General features: G+C 42.0%; 1 protein-coding gene across 3 annotated transcripts in view; it reads right to left on the bottom strand.

Annotated features, from left to right (window-relative positions):
- The window catches only part of BACH2 (BTB domain and CNC homolog 2), a 184,241-nt gene that overhangs the window by 29,908 nt on the left and 139,820 nt on the right, over window positions 1–14,513 (bottom strand). The window lies entirely within an intron of this gene.

Genomic DNA, 14,513 nt, shown 5'->3' with positions numbered 1-14,513 from the left:
CTTCCCAGGAAAGAAGGGTGATGATGGCAGGGTAACACAGGAAGAACAGGCACGTTACCGACCTGAACACACACACTGGGACCTTTCTGCCTGAGCATGGGAGGCTGGTCCAGTGTGAGAGCATCCGTCAGACTCCTGAGGAAAGGGCCACACCCCTGCCAGGTATGAAGGAAAATTAGAAAGATGCTGGAGAGGGCAGCTGCAATTAAATACAGCTAGAAAGGAAGGCAAAACCACAATGCTGAGTGAGAGAAAAGAGAAGAGGGCATTTTCTAAAACAGCTTCCCTCAATCTAAGCTGAAAAAGTCATGCACTGTACCTTTAGCTTTTTTCATCCCACTGCCTTTTCTGATCGTTTCTGCAGCATCTCATGCTCCCTGCCTGGTCTCTTTTTTTCCTCTGCATGCCTTTTGTTTCACCAACCCCCACTCCAGTGCTTCCTGCCAGCTTCCAGCAGCCACGGAGGAACCCCCTATCCATTTGTGGAGCCCGAGGCTCTCCTTGCCTGCCTTGGTATGACAGTGACAGGTGAAGAAAAGTGGGGTGCAGAGGCAGGAGGAAACATCACCTTCGAGTGTCTCCCTCTGCCAGCTGTGAGGGAAGGATAGCAAGGAGGAGGTGACCTTCTCCCTCCACAGAAAATCACTGTGAGAATGAACCTCTGATCCTGGAAGGGGAAGAGTCAAGCCACAACCCTCCTCACTATTTTCCCTCCAGCATCCTCCCTCTCTTCATTCTCAGCAATTGGCCTCTGCTGGCCACTGAAACAGGTTACCTGTGGCTTGCCCTGAAAAAGTGACCTACATTGATTTTTCCTCTGTAATTAAAGTTGTCTTCTGTGAAACAATTTATAAGAACTTTGGGAAAGAAAACAAAGTATTCCATACACATTTTCAAATAAAAAACTGTTCTCTTCAAATGAACTTTGTCCCCCAAAAAGCCTCTATGGAAGGTAAAACACAGAGAATGGTAAAGGATTCGTTGAAGAAGAACTGAAGTTCATTTTAAATCAGTGTACCATGTACAAATGCTGTCTTACAAATAGGATTATTTAATTTAAACCTTAGATCTGTCAAGTTCCATTACTTCAAATGGAGCCTGTCATTTCTTGACTTCATTATAAATCAGGATTATATTACAATTTATGTTAGGTAAAGTCTCTGCTTCCACAGGAGATGGTGAAAAAAAAAAATTACGCAGCAGTCAGTAAATAGAGCAAAGTCACCGCACTGTTCTTGAAAGGCAAAAAGTCATCTTGCTAAATGAGGGTCTGAGCTGTCCTGTACCAAGACTGTTCCTAATAAATAAAAGACCTCTGGGAAAAGTGCTGAGCATACGCTGGATCTATTTTCAGCTTGCATCAGCAGCTGCTGCCCCTGGGATCGCATCTTTGCTCATACCCTACACCATATGTAATCACTCCAGTGCTGCAACCAGTAAGATAATGAAAGAGCATGGCATAAATCTATACTTGAGTGGAATGCTAAATGAGAAAAATAATACAAAAAAGGGGGAAATAAACCACATTTTCAAGTCATTAGGAAGAAAGACTTTGACATATGAAGTGTTGCAACCATTAATAGCACTTATCATATAGAGTGGAGACAAAGAGACAAATTAATCAAACTGACAGAACTGGGACATTTTATGCTAATGCAGGCTCCTGGGTTTTCGTTTGTATTCCTCTGTGTCTGGAAAACTGATACCATTACAGGGCAGGAAATTGCATGAATAACATGCAACAGATCATAAAAATTCGCACACCAAGTGCAGAAACACTGCCAAAAGCACAGTAAAAACAAGGCTAGAGACCTCAACAGAGGAGCTCCCAACAGCTAATGAATGCAAATAAGTACAGGAATATTTCCCATCCACGCATAACAATGAGACATAGGCTGTGACTCCAGAGTCTCCAATAGTGTAGGTAAAATAAAGCCTGAAGAGCAAACGTGCTGATAGCTGGGGGGAACTGCTGGCCAAGCCAGGGTCTGAATGTGTTTGCAGTATTGCAGCCAGCATTTTAAAGCCACTGGGGAACTGGCACAGCCAAGTGTCGCCTCTGTCTGAAAGTACTGCTATGTTAGATTTAATTTAATATTTCAGGTACAAGAGACAGGGAAGGAGGATGTAAGAGGAAACAGAACAGTCACAAAACAGCACATAATCACACAAACCAAAAATCTCCCTGCCCCTGTGCAAATGCACTGCACACTGTAAACCCCCCACAGATAAAGACATTTAAAACATTAGTTTGGAAAATACAGAATGTGCTTGCTGTCCAAAGTCACAGCCATGTTGTAAGAGGCAGGAAATGGTAAGAACTACAGGAATGCTGGGCAGGGCATGGTGTAATACAGAATCTTGCCAAGGTTCCTTCATTTTCTGTAGAGGCTTCTCAAGGACCTTTAAAATCCCCTGGCTAAACAGTGCACTGCTGAAGTGCAGAGAACTCATCAGCCATGTAAACTCCAAAGGACAAATGCTTTCACCTGACAGACAGCCATGGCATTTCTCATTGTTGTTTCCTAAAAAAGTGATATTTCCCCCTTGTATGGTAGCTACCGCACAAACCTAAAGCAAGGAACAACTCGGGGGGGTAAAAGGAGTAAAGCTGATACCTTTTGGAGCTGAGTCATTTCCAGCACTGCTTTCACCTTCCCCAGAATAGAATGATATGCAGCTGATGGCATTGAGCAAGAGCATTTACGTGCCAGAACTATGTGCATAAAGAGGGTGTGGAAATGCCAGCCTGCCCAGGAGTTGCTGCTTTCCCAAGTCCTTCTCAGATTTGGTGCTGGAGAGCCCCATATTCAGAGGTGGCAGGGAAGCAGCTGGTTCACCTCTGCAGGGATGGGGACAGGGAGCACACAATACAGAGCCCAAATCTCCATCACTCTCCAGCAGAGCAGATCAGTGTGGTGGTTTTACAATTTTAGCCATGTGAACAGGATTTATCCCCAAAACTCCTTCTGTTCCTTTGGTAACTACTAGAGTCCCAACAGGGTACTTGGCATTGTACCAAAAAAAGGGCATGCACATACTAAAGCAAGCTAGTCCAAAAGCTTTCGTAGGACAATGACAGAGTAACCTTTGTTCTAACAGGAGAAATCAAAAACAGACATTCAACTTGTAAATACACACCCAACAGACAGATGGACAAGAGCTGCAATCTGCAAATGGAATTACTTTCTCCCTTAAATGTAAAAAAAAAGATGGCACAGGCAACTAATTACAGAAAGGCCTCATGAAAACCTTGGGTTTAAGAAAATAGTAGTATTGGAAGGAAAACAAATTGGTCAAATAGTTATAACTATTTTGATTTCTTCTGATTTTTACAATAGCAAAGACACCTTTGGAGTTTCTTGAGAACACATATGACACCTGACCTTTTCTTTTCCTTCACACAAATCAGAGCAGTTTGGGAAAAGAAAAGCCTAGATGATCCATTCCAGAAAGAGAATATTTAGAGAGGTCTATATTACCACCTTATCAGTCAACCAAGAGGTTGAAAGCACAAGTGATAAGAAATGGCCATAAATTCTCACAGCCCTTTAGCTAGGCAATTCCTCTGCAGAAAACCAGCTATAAAATCAAACTGTAACTTGGACAAGTAATTCATATTAAATCATATCTGAGAGCTAAGATGAGAGTGCAAGAGCAGATGATGCAAACAGTCTGCTTCTCTGAGGCAGGGATTGACTTGAAACCCCCTGCAGAGCAGTTTCTGTTTGCATTGCCTGTCTGCCCTACAGAGCTGCTTGCAGAGGTCCAGTGCAGCTCCCGCTAGGATCACCATGGCTGTGTACCACCAGCTGAAGACAAAGGCCAGAAACATAATCAAATGCTTGACTTTAACAATTTACTTGTGTATGGCCTCTCAACTGAGTTTTCCAATTGGACACTTCATGCATAATAGTGAAATAAAATCTCTAAGGGAAGGATTAGACTCATCTTTGAAAAGCAAGCAGAACTAAACCAAGCTTGAGGTAGCCCTTACTGGGTGTACTTCTCAGTCCTCCAACTGCAAAATATTCTGAAGACAGGGAAAACAGTAAAGGAAGTTACTGATTTAAAGGCTTCTGCCACTACTGAAAGCAATTATTTCTGCTTTCTGAATGCAGTGATGACTCTGTAAATGTAAACAAGTCTCTTTGTAGAATGGCCCGGTGCTTATATATCTCAGGGACATCTCTTAATTCTTCACTTCCTTGGACAATAGTATAGATATTATGTTACCTCAATGGCTACTGCTTATATAAACTGGGCAAAAATGACAAGGAGAGATGGCTCTTACAAAAGGCAGGCAACTCTCCATTTTTTGTGCATTGAATTTGACACATCAATTCCAACATTTAAAAAATACCCATTAAAATATGGTTTGATGTGTTCAGTCTCCCAAAAACTAGCAAATTCAAGGAATAGACAGAAACTTCTTAACTTCTTGATTTGACTTTATATCCAAACAAAAGTGCCATATGAAGAAAGCCATCCATGGTACAAGAAGAAAATCTTCTGTCAGACAAAAATAAGGTTAAAAATACTTGAATTCAACATGCACATTGAATGGCTGCAGACTTATCCACCTCAAGTCCAGCTTTCCCCTCCAGAAACAGAAATGAGCACTAGTCCTCTATAGAGATCAGAAGGGAAGTTGTCAGGTTTTGTCTCTCCACAGCTTTTTCCTGTCTTGAAAGGTTACTGGCTTCAACATTGTCCTTTGAAGGAAACAGGAAACAACTCAAACTTACTGTTTTTACTTGATCAGGAATCCTCCGACCGGCAAATTTTCTCCGAAGGCTGCCTATGTATCTGGGGAGAGAAGTGGCTAGGCATGTTGTACTACTGCTGTGTGGTTAGAGACAGAAAGATATTTTGCTTTCAGAGTTGTTTAAGACTTGTTTCTTATTGGCTGCAGGCCCTTGAAACAGAGAACCACAGGTCTGAATTTCAAAGGTAAGCGAAAACCCAAGACATTTCTCAGAAGCAAAAGTTTTCTTTACACAGTCAGAAATGTAGACTCAGCCTCCTAGATGAAAGTCTCGAAAATCCAGGACCACTTGATTAAAAGAATTTTTTCCAGAAACTAAGAACTGTACTGGTACAGTTTGAATGGACAATCCTTTTTTCTTTTGATCTACTTTCTAAACCTTGAAACATTAATACTTCCATCCATTCTGGGAACATAAAGTAAGAGGTATATGCAGAGATGAGGGAATTTGGTCCTATCACAAGCCAAAGCAAGCAAATTTCAAACAGAGAATTACCATGTTTGAAGTACGATACACTGGATGCCCCCACGTCTTTGACCTATTAGCCCTGTTCAGGTTCCTTTCTTGCCCAATTCATTTATTTAGATGGTCTCCGTTCTCTTTTACTACCCCCATAAACCCACCTCAGCTCTGTCTTTGGGAAGTACATGTGATGCTGCAGGAACAGAAGGAAGCACTGAGAACACAACAGCACTCACGAATCCATCCTGGCTCACACTTGCCAAATCTCTCTGCTGTCCTTACAGTAAGTCTGTACACTTCCATTTCTCTGAAGTGTTGCTCTGAAATGATGAGCAGCTGCTGCAGGGAATGATGCGGACCAGGTGCAATATATACTCAACTAAATATGGTTCCTTCAACACTAAAAGAAAGATGGCCCGTTTTTGATGTCCTGAAAACCTACAGCTCCCATTTGCCAAGAATGATTAGCTCTGGAAGAGATTAAGTCTTGCTAGGAACCTGCTTGCCTGTAGTTTGGGATATATGGGATGGCCTGCAACGGCTGTCACTTAAGGAAAATTTCCTAATTAGGCATCCTCAAAGTGCCCTGGTTTCCTGGTGAGGGACAGGAAGCCTGTAGCAGGCTCGTTCTGATCTGCTCCAATCCTCCAAATATACTTTCCTCTTGGATGTGGTAGTTCCAGCAGTTGTTGTCAATGGCTGTGCATAGGACCTCAGGAGTGATGCAAGAACAGGCAGAGGACACAGATCACACCCCATCTGTCACTCAGGACTAGTCACCCAGGTAAAGTGAGCAGCTCCATCCCATCCTGATCATCCTGAGAAATGCTGCAGCTAGTCCAAAAAGCTCCTCAGTGCCTTATACAGAAGGAAGAAATCAAGACTGAAGCTGGCTGAGGACTGATAAAGCTGGAAGCCCTGGGTCAGGTATGCCGGCTGGTCCAGGACCAGCAGCTGTGCCAGCTGTTGGTCAGTCTCTTCACCTCCATGTGAGGTAAAGTGAACCAGAGCGTTGAGAGAGAGGTAAACATTGCTGAGTGGTTCACACAAGCTGATTTAATCATCACTGACCTGATGCACAGACCCGAGCTGTAATTCCCATCTGATGCATTAACTTCCACTCCAGCATGTGCAGAGAGTTGATGACAGTATTTTATTTCGTCACAAGAGACCTCAGAAATCTACTGCTCGAGGTTTTATATTACCATTATTTAACTTTAAAGCTGGTACCTTTCAATTCCAGCTGTTTGGTGACACCTTGTTTATATTTTGGTTTTACTGAAAGTTTTAATATTGCAGTTTCTGCCATTCTCAGTTCAACTATGGTTATTTTGACTGTGGACCCCTAGCAAGGAGCAGGGTCCCATTTCAACTGCAAGTCAACTTTCTTCACAATGTCTTCTAAATTAAAAAAAAAAAAATTAAACTACTTTTGTGTGCAGGGAAACAGTCACTTTAATGCACACTCTGATGCCATCACTTCTAGAAGGTCAGATTAAACAAAGAGAGAGACAGAAAAGTTGACTAGCAAATCTGATTTTCTTGTAGGATATTGAATTCCACTGAATGACACCAGTACTGAGCACCAAATTTCTTAAGAGGTTTCTAAATTTTGCCGCTCACAAAGGCCATTTGCCTTACAGTTATGAAACAATGTGCAGTTATACACATATCATTGAAGAGTTTGTTGCTAAAAACCCATGCCAAATTTTTCAGTTGATTTTAATCTGGCTTCAAAACAATTGCCAGTGGCTTGATATCTTTCCCCAGTAATTTTCAACACGCTTCCTAGAGAGATGCCAAATACTTTCTTTTCATTTAAGTCTTTCAAACAACCACACAAGCCTCCCCTCAAGTGCTTTCAGAGAAATTAAAACTCACTTTTTTAAACAAACCAAGCTTGGGCTAGATCTGTAGTTTGACCAGCTACAGCTGCTCCTATTTATTTATTTTATTAAAATAAATAAAGTGCCCAAGGACAAAGCTTTTAGTAATGTTAGACTGCACTGGGATTCAGAGGTGTTTGCTGGCTGTCTCACATCAAAATGGGACAGATGAAAATCCATTACAGCACAAAAATCGTGGAATAAACCAGCCATTTTGCTCTTCAGAGTTTGCATCAAATTTAACAGAATGTTTGCGTCTACTTCTGCCTCTAAAAAAACCCAACCCTGTGAAACTCACAAAAAGCATCTCATTCCCAAATCCCAGTACAATTCAATTGCCTTCTGCTCACCTAAAACCCATACTTCACTTCCAAATTGAACCATACTTCCTAGGCTTAATGTTTGTTGACTGCTGCAATGCATCATTTGAATACATAGCATATTCCACCCCATAACATGCTCAATTTCACTAGTGGCTGAGAAAAACAGTCAGTCTGACAATATTCACCAGGGAATCCCTGTTAGAAAGTGCTATATGAAGAATAAACAATTTTTTTTTTTTTTTGCGGGGGGGTGGGGTGTGGGGGGCGGTTCTTGGGAACAAAACTTGTCACTGTAATCAGAAAGTACCTTACAGGTTGTGGTGTCTGATGTTATGAAGCTGACTGAAGGTGTCTTCACTGGACCATACCTGCCTGTTTAGTCAAATGCCCAGCCTGTATTTCTGGACCCTAAAAGAGCAGATACTTGGTTTGAAGTCTTTAAAGAAACTGAAAACGATTTTTAGGTAAGAGAATTGTAAGTGGAGGGGGAGGAGAGGGAGAGATCTTTCAGTCTGCAGGGCTAGAGTGCTCAGAGCTGAGGCACAGTCATGGCTCAGCTATCTCATTTTCATTCATATATATTTGAATAGAGCAAAAAAACTAAAAAAACCCTAAAAAACCCAAACACAACAAACAAAACCAACCCACCTCCTGTTACACATTCTTACCACTTACTCTCATGCCCTTAACACAGGACTTACTCTTCAAGATCTCTTTTACATTTTAGATCACGTTTGTTATATTTGACCAATAAAGTTTCCACACTGCAAACTGCCTTTTCACCAGCAAGTGCAATCACAGTCCATCAGCCCAACTGAACGGTAATGGGAGGCAGGAGTCCAACAAAGGCAACAAAATTGAGTCCAGTTATTAAAATGGTGAATTTTGTTCTGCGTATTCATCTCCCTATCCCCTTCGACAGTACACTTTTATATGCCTACTTGAATAAATAAATAAATTGTACAGCTACTGCCAAAGGGAGGGAAAGGAGCTACTGCAAGATTTTCTCTACTTAACATGCATGTATACACGACTTCTGTTTTGCTTTTTGAAGCCTAGCTCTCACCACAACATAGATGTATTTTGCTTTTCTCCACCTGAAAAGATCAGAGAATGTTATGAATAGCAAGACAACCCTCATCAGAAAATAATGGAAGTTACACTATGCGGAATGAAAAGTATGTGGCTAGTTTCTTCATCACACTTGAGGCATAAAAAATCAAGCAGTGCTGGAAGCTTTTGCAGTGATACATGGATGGAATTTCATTTCACATCTTGAAGATCTCATTTCTGTTTTATTGCTCACCCGCTAGAAACAAAGTACGTTGTTTGCACCTTGTACTGTGCTACAGAACCAACACACATAAAAAACATCCAATTCTGTCTCATAGTTTCTCCTGAATTAGTGTCCTGTCATGTCAGACTTCAAAATTATCCAAATGTTCAGTTTTACTCTCATTACAGAGCTGCAGCCTCCAGGCACCCCTCTGTGCGGTCAGTGCTGGCACTGTGGAGCAGCACAAAAAATAACACATTCCCTGGGAGGAATTCAGAAAACCAAAGACCCAACCTTCTATCCATATGGACTGACTGAAGTGGCATTACTGAGGTAAGGTTGAGGCATAAGTAAGTTCGAAGCCTGACAGATATAACCCTTTGCCACTATAAAAAGCTCTGCAGATGAAGGGAATAATGGCTTTCAGGTTCTTGCCACCTCCTGAGCCAAAGCAGAAATAATTCTGGCCAGTGCTGCAATCTGTGAGGAACATCAATGGCCAATACAGTCACGTAAAGAGAAAACCACATTACTGCTTTCCATTCTCTAAAAGCTAACCTTAGCTACTCCTAATATATCTCCAGGGTGCCAGTGAAAAGGGGTCTTTTGTTGTTCCCTACTGTGTTAAACATCCTTCCAGCTGGGAAATAAACTTCTTGCCCTCTTGCTCCTCTTTTCCGCATTTATCACCTCTTTCACGCTATGCTCCTGTGCAGAGCACTCCCAGCTCAGTCCCTACATTCTTCAAAGATATTATATTTATACATACAAAGAATACAAAGAAAGGAAAAAGACAAAGTAAGAGAACACTGTTTATTTCTAGAGAGATGAAAAGGAATAGTAAGTGCCTTTAGCCAGCAGGGTATAAAATAATTGACCTCCTGCATCCTGCCTTTGATTTTCTCCTCATCACAATCATCTCTTGTTGGCTAATTCCCAGCATTTTTCCCTCAGACTGGCAGGTTGGCATGGATGGTTAGCAGCTGCCAGTATTTCTCCTCCCTGTCAGCTACGAGCCATGCTAATGTTAGATGCCTGGCTCAGTCCCACCCAGAGTGCTGCTGCATGTCTTTGCCTTCCAACATACTCAGCTTTTGCCAGCCTTGAATCCCAAATCCGAGGTCCTGTCCTGCCTATCTCCCTGCAAAGCTTAACCAACCGTGTGAGGGAGTTAACCCATGCCAACCAAAGAAGCAGATGACAAATTTCACAGGACTAGACCCTGTGGGGAAAACGCAGGTTTCACACCAGTGGTGAGAGAACGTGGAGGAAATTCAGCCTTTGGTGTGTGCTTACGTCGACTTTAAACATTATTCTCTTAACAGCAAAGGAAAGAGCTGTGTGGATAAATCCCACAACTTCCTAAAACCATCCTAAAAGAGATGCTGCCTCCTTTAGCCCCTCGGAAGACCTGGGCACCACAGATAGCTCAGTTTAATCCTTTTGGAAGAAAACATTCCCAGCAGCCAGTTCAAAAAAAAGGTTACCACTCTGAAACAGATTCAAGAAATTCAAGGGCTACAGGTAAAACTCACCAACCTACTGGAGAAGCAAGTTTCTAAAAGAACACAAAGGCTGGTATCAGACCAGTGCTGAAGAAAGCTTGGTCTGCTGTCTCAGATGACCTTCGTTTAACTTCATCTGGGAGGAAGGCATTTGGTGCTCTCATGGATGGTGGAAGTTTTTTTTCAAATGTAGGCCCCCAAATCAGAAAAATGCAGGCAAGGTTGAGAATCTCTGTTTCTAACCTGTAGGCATCTAATGCCACTGAGGAGTTTTACTTGTTGCTGTTTCTATTCCTGTCTTTTCACCATCTAACTGCACCCTCAGCTTTCAAAAGACTGAGTGAATAAGGTGTTTGCACAGACGATGCTCCCCTGCCCAGTGCCCTGCTTTCAGCTTGCCCATGCAGACTCGCTGTGCACTACCATTAGCAGAGTTAGGCAGGTAATAATAGCAAATAAAAAGCCCATTCGATGAAGCACTGGCTCCTTCTCAAGTAAAGCTGAGTACCACTACAGCATGAATGACTCAATCATCTACTCGAGAGCTATTACTTGCAGCGATGAAGCAATGTTAATTGGATAACGGCCTGCTGCCAGCTAATATTGGCATGACCTACAATACCCCTGGCTGACAGCCGTGTCTCTCTCCATCACACCTTTTTTTGTAATCTGGATGGGAAGTAGAAACCATTAAAAAAGCCTCGTAAGTGCCATTTAACTTCTTATCATAAATTAAAAACTTAATTAAGTGCCTTGTTAGAGGAAGGAAGACCAGTTTTTGTGATTAAATAAAACAAAACAACAGTTAGGGGTATGGAGTGAATAACCAACTTTACAGCTTCAAACTCAGTTCTTTGAAAGTACTAATTCTGGGTTGCATTTAACAGCACCTGCTAGAGGAAAACTGCATTAATTGCTGAAAAATATCCCGGGTAAAAGCAGGTAAGGTTCTGGTTGTTTGGCAAAACTGCACCTGAAGAAAAAAGCATAGAAGTTAAGAGCTAATGGGGCCCTCTTTTATTAGCTGTAGGCAGCAGAAACATTCCATTTCTCTAACTTGCTCTGAGGGCTAATAGTTCACACACCACGGCCACATCTGAGCCCTTGCTATTATGCAGCTGTTCTGTGCAGCTTGTCTACACACTGAAATATGTTGCTTTAAGAAAAGGTGTGGTACAAAATCAAATTACCAAGACCAGCACGAAAGGGTTTATGGAAGCTCTTCAATAAATGCAGAATTAGCTCCATACTGACTTTGTTCAAGTTGATTAAGGAAAGGTTTGAACTGAGGCACGTTAAGACATGCTTGAACTAACCTGAAATGTCTAACACAAAATTTTGCAGTGGTTTAAAACCCCCTATATCCAACTAGCCCCAATTCTGGGTGTGCACAATGTCTCCCTACTGAAATGACTGATGTATTGTAGAGACTGCTCTTGCTTGTAACTGGATATAAACAAGAAATAATGTGAAAAACATCTGTTCCCCGTTTAGCTAGACAACAGTTAACAATGTCTGGATGCCAGATTAACAAAATGACCCCAACATGCTACGAGGTAAAGAAAAAGTCTGCAGTTTGGACTTCAGAGGCAGATTTACTGCTTTGAATAATCAGAAATAAGTTCTTTTCTTTGATGTTAAGGCTCCTTACACCAACATAACACGAATGAAAAAGCTTTATATATAAACCTTTATCCAGCTCCAACATCAAACCTTCAAGAAATAATAGTAACAACAATGCCCTTTCCCCACAATGTACTTCAGCAGTTTTCAAACTATCCTTGGATTTAAAATACGATATTTGTGTGGTTGACTTAAAAATAGCTCTGTGAATTTAGGAGCAATTGTCACCTTTGAAAAAGTTTTCAACAGTGAAGACTGTATTTAAAAATTATTTTCTGTTTTATGCATCTGTTTTTCTGTAATATTATACACCAACATAAATTGTCTCTAAGCATGGAAAAAGTAGTTGCTCAGGATATTCACTTTCAACTTCTGTTTGAAAATTTTCCACTGGAAGAAAAACCCCCTACATGACAGACTAAGTCAGTTTTCAGGTACCTTAAGAAATAACTCACTGCTGCCAGTGCTCTGCCGACCACAGACTGAAAACAGTAGACTTGGGAAGCATCCTTAGTTCATGAACCAAAGATGACCCTGCTAACTTCTTTAAATGCAATATAACTAAGATGGCATTTCCTCTGCTTTATCAACTTTTAAAAACCAGGAGTGTTTCAGTTCCTCTTGCAGGGAGCGCTGACGCTGTTGGAGGCACTTCCCATAGCTCTGCACAGGCACCTACCAAAGTGCCCAGCGCTGTGAAGCTGAGCAGTGCCAGAAGCAGAGATGTGCATCTTAACCAAGGAGTAACTGAGAAATAGTGAGGTGCATCAGGCAGCTCTCCTTATCCCATGTGACTAGCTTGTGTGAGGAAATTATTAATTGACCCCTCACACACAGCTATTCCAGTGAAGTAGCCACCAAGAAAACTAAGATTCAATTGCTGCGTTTAGCAGCAATTAACTTGCATGTGGAAAATATCTGTACAAGTAAACACTGGTAACTGTCGCTATCTCTTTTAATAGGCCAAGAGAGTTCTTTTCCAGGATGAGAAAGTCAAAGTCCTGGTCCTCTGATACTAATAGAAGCACAAAGCAAAGTGGAAGTGGTGGTGCTGGGTGAGGCATGACAATATCAGAGTTCTTGGAAAAACCTTGAGAACTAGAATCATTACTTCTGCAACTCCATGAGCTTTACTGGAGCTGTAAGAGCAGCCAGTGCAACCCTAAGTCACAAAAATTTTTTGATCTTTCATTGAGACACATTCTAAAATGTAGAACTCCAATACTTCAATTATTCAAAGGGGATTCACTTAAATACAAATTATTTATGGTTGAACTGGAGGATTTTTCTCTTAGCATCTCATATAAAACACATAGAAAGACAAACCTTTGTATTTTAAATCTCTAGTGTCATATTAACATAGGACTGGGTGACCAAGTGGAGGCACATCATGACTCCTCTGCCGGCCTGCAGCTCAGCATTTCACTGCTGCTGGAATTAGAAATCTTCTAATTTCCAATTTCTTTTACTGAAAGCCAGTTGAAACCAATCAATGCTTGAGCCAACAGTGTCTTTTAGCATTAAAGAGAAATTCCTCCTCTCAGCTGTTTCAGTTCCTCTGCCTAACTAGAGCTGCAGCCCATCTCAGTTGTCACACCAGCAGTTTGAACCTGCCGTGGTCCTTTTTTCTCCTCCTTTAGGCCAAGCTCATTCTTCTCAACATCTCAGTCACTCTTCTACAGGCTTATTTGAATTTCAATTTCTTTTCTTTATGTAACCAGACCTGAATTATACACAGAAGTTTCACCAAAGCTTCATAGAAGAGCACTGATAGTCTCCTGCCATTTCACACCTGCGCACCCTTGGGCACGTTTTGTCACCTCTCTGCTCCTACCCTTGCTTTGTGGTGAGAAAGCCATGTGATAATGACTGAGACTTGATTGTTCCACTGGAAATTATTAGTGGACACCACAGAATCAAAGTGTGCATCCTAGCGCTTCCTCTGCGATATCTCTAAACTCCTACGCAAAATGTCCTGGTTGAAGGTCTTCATGAGTAATATTCAGTGTTGGGACTCACAAAGTCACAGCCAGTGACCTACTTCTAATGCTCTCCAACTTGTGCTGTGACAACATTACAACGCTGCTGAAGTCTCTGGAGAACTAAACCAGAAGGGGAAAAATGATGTGTGACACTTTGGGACCTGTCATTTTTTAAAAACACACCATGCCTCTTCAAGGGCATTAAGCAAAAAATGGTGAAAAACCTTCCGTATGCCAGAGCACATTCCCACATGAGCAACTGCTGTGCCCTGGGTACATTGCCACCTTCCTCATGCCACCCTTCCCAGCCAGAGACACCGGGCAGGCAGTGCCAAGGCAGCAGATGATGGCAGCCCTGGCCATCAGGCAGACACCTCCCTTCTGTGGGCAGCAAAGCCACCAGCACGCCCTACGGTAGCTGTGCTGTCACAGCTCTATGGCTGTGAGGAAATTACAGTGGGGGTGGAAGCCAGCCAGTGAGATCCTGTGATAAAGTAAACTTTCCAGTGAGGTATGTGTTTTCTACATCCCTGGGCTTCCTACTGTGGGAGCCACGCTGCATGACAAAACCTCTGCCTTTCTGATAGACTGTGTTCGTGGTTTCTCAGCGGAAAACATGGTTAAATCCCAAACTCTTTATGAGAGGAGCTGTGAGGAAGCCAGTCTGAATGAGGTGCAGGAGAGGGG

This window comes from Chamaea fasciata, unplaced genomic scaffold (assembly GCF_029207755.1).
Source record: "Chamaea fasciata isolate MVZ Bird 193981 ecotype frontalis unplaced genomic scaffold, bChaFas1.0.hap1 SCAF_3, whole genome shotgun sequence".
NCBI classification, from domain to species: Eukaryota; Metazoa; Chordata; class Aves; order Passeriformes; family Sylviidae; genus Chamaea; species Chamaea fasciata.
This window is presented reverse-complemented; position numbering and strand designations above follow the sequence as displayed.